Here is a 3,357-nt window from a genome sequence, read left to right as displayed (position 1 = left end):
GCATCAGCTGACGGGACAAGGGGGCGGGGAATTGTGGGACATGAGGTTTTCACTTCTGTTCACCTTGTTCTTTGGAATTAACCTAATTAACCCCGCATTTCTTTGTTTTACCCCTGTTGTTCTACCTTTAGCTGTAGTGCTTTTCTAGGCCCACCACAAAGTCGGTTAGTAGCCTACGCTCAGAGATAAATGGAAAATGTATTTCCCCCAACACTGAACTTTCCACTGAGGTTGACACCGGTGGTGAAAAAACAAACACACATTGGCCCAATGTCGAGTTGAATAAAGAAAAACATCACTGTGTGTAAACCTAGATTATTTTGTATGCTACAGTGTATGGGTTAGACTAGTAACCACATTTGAATCAGAACAGCATCACAAATGTAGCTTCCTGGTAAAGTTTTTGCTGTTTTGATGTGTGGTTAACACTTGGTCAGCCACCCCCACCCCCCAAATTCCACTGGAATAGTTTTTGTTTTATGGGGATTTCATGTGACAAATAGTTTGATTGTGATGTTGTTTGTCAGGATTTTTTTTTTTTACCCTAAATGGTCAATAATAACTCTACAAAATATGCTGAAACAGGTAATTTAATCACAAAAGACAGGGATACATGAGTGACAAAATCGAGTTTAAGGACATTATTACACTCACACACATTTAAGTCCACAGTATGCAAACAAACGCATGCGCACACACACACACACACACACACACACACACACACAGACACTCTCTTGCTCTTCTACAGAGGAAATGGGTCTGTGAGTCCAGGGGGTCTGAGACACACTAGTGAGTCAGCAGGCTAACAAAAGGTCTGAGTGTGCAGAAGAACAAACACACACACACACACACACACACACACACACACACAAACACACACACACACACACACACACATACACGTACAAAGAAAAAAACACATTGATAATCTTTTCTACAGATTGTCTGGCAGTATGGTTAGCTGGTTTATAGGCCTGTTTTCTGAGGCTGTATCAATAATTAAACCATCTATGCATAAAAAGAAAAAATCTTACATTATTACTGAGTCCTAAACACATTTACAGCCCAAATTAAACATTTAGAAGGATTAGAATGTATGTGAATGTCATGACACTGCGAGGCAGTACACTAATTTTACATTACCAGGAAAATGTGATTCATCTAAATTTCAAAAAACAAATTTTCATTATACAAAAGAAACAAAAGAAATTATGAACATAAAAACATTAACTGTAGTTATGAAATATGTCAAGCAATGGTATTATGTGTACTGATAGCTACATTTTGAAGTTAATGATTATCTAAGTTTGCTTAGCGATTTAACATGTAAAATATAGTGTTGAGGTAATAAGAGGCTAGGGGACGTTTCAGCTCGCAAATGGTGGTCAAAGACTGAAAATCTATGTAGAACAATGTGGGATGACTTTACATTGACTCGTCAACATTATTTGTAACATATGGATGATCATGTTGTTTTTTTACAACCGTAAATACAGCTGCTTTACTTGGTCTGTGCTGTTGTTCAAACCTACTTGTTAAAACATCAGCAGCGCAAGCTACTAACACCAACACAACACAAAGGGAAATGACAAAACATGTAAGGCAAGTGGTACTTTTAAGTTTACAAAAAAATCTGTTAACAGTCAGCAGACAACAACAGCAAAAACATGTTTTTAGGTTTTAGAAAGACAAGGAGTTCAGTTTGGTTGAACCAACTGATCAAAGTTCACTGTTATGGCTCACCTACGCCATCCCGCACAGAATCCACTCATCGTCAGAGCTACATTGAATTCAGTAGTGTAAACTCAGTGAAGATGACGCAAATGTGCTTGAAATCTGAAGAGGTACCCAGGCGAGGAATGGCTTGCTCCTATATTACTGAGATTAATAAAGTTGAACACAGAAGGTGGAGGTTGAAAGAAGCAATAGGTGAACAAAATGAAGAGAGTACCTGGAGCCATATTAGAGAAACTTCTTAACGTGCAGATCCTGTCTTAACTGTTTGATTACTGTGGTAGAGTTAGGAACTAATGTAGGAAAGTCATTACAGATAAAGGGTTTATAAATAAATATTATATATATCAGCAACTTATTCACTGAGAGGCTTATGGCAGGCCCTAACGATGTGTTGCGGTTTAGGCTTCCCCGGGCCATGATCCTGCAGTTAGCAAAGCAATTGCCACCAACTTTGGAAAAGCCCAACCCAGTTGTAGTTGTAGTACAACTGACAAATGTCCGTTGTTGTCTTTGCTGTTTCAACGTATATTTCAATGTATGTTTCAGTGTTTGTTACAAAGTTGTTAAAGCCATAGTGTGTAGTTTCTGTCGCCTCCATGACGAATTCTATTTAATGACAACAAAATGGTCCGAGGGTCCACATGATACAAGCCTTCCATAATTACGCACCGCCCCTACCCCTCCTCCACGCAGTTGCTAGTAGCTAATGAGGACACGGAGAATTAAAACAAAAACATGATGGACTTCAGAAGAGATAATTGTCTTTGCTCAAGTTTCTGTGTCCAAAAGTCACCACAATCTTCTGAACATTTATTTATTTAATTAGCTTTGTAGCAACTCATTTGGCAATGGCTTGAATGTAACAGACGTTTATTAAAGCGCAGATATTAAGCTAATTTTCCGGTTCATAATTGTATTTAGAGGTTGTACCAGAATAGGTTTACATGGTTTCATTTTCAAAAAACACCATATATTTGTTGTACTGCACAATGCTGCAGTTCCTGTTTACACCCTGTGTGTTTAGGTCTCTGTTATAGCTACAGAGTGAGACATCACTCTTCTATACTATCTTTGTTGGGAGTTCAGAAACCGTATCTCACTCAAACAGCATAGATTATTTTTTTCCAAGTTTTTATGCAAGTGGAAGCACCAGAGACACAAAATAACAGCCCAAATCCCAGAAAAAAGGGATTTTTTTTTTTTCATAATATGGGCACTTTAATGTTAAAATGTTACGCACTAAAGCTTTAAGCTCAGCGAGATGAGAAATGCAGCTTTGGTGGCTTGGAAACAGACACAAGAGTTGATAACTGATGTTGAATTGGGAACATAGGATTTCCTAGTCTCGCATTGCCAAACCTTCCTCCACAGCGCTGCAAAGGAAGGTCTGGCTGGTCCACCTAGTATTCTGGGATGGGAGAAAATCACGCTCTGGTTTATTGGCATTTCTTTACACCAATCTTAATTGCCATAGGCGGCATTGCTATGCACTGCACGGAGTAACGACACCTTGGCAAAATATATGTACGTTTTAGTTGAGCAACAGAAAACCCAGATTGGACAGATGGTCTAGCTAGCTGCCTGGATTTACCTTGCAGAGATCTAAAGAGCAGCTAA

This window comes from Etheostoma cragini, chromosome 8 (genome assembly GCF_013103735.1).
Source record: "Etheostoma cragini isolate CJK2018 chromosome 8, CSU_Ecrag_1.0, whole genome shotgun sequence".
Lineage (NCBI taxonomy): Eukaryota > Metazoa > Chordata > Actinopteri > Perciformes > Percidae > Etheostoma > Etheostoma cragini.
This window is presented reverse-complemented; position numbering follows the sequence as displayed.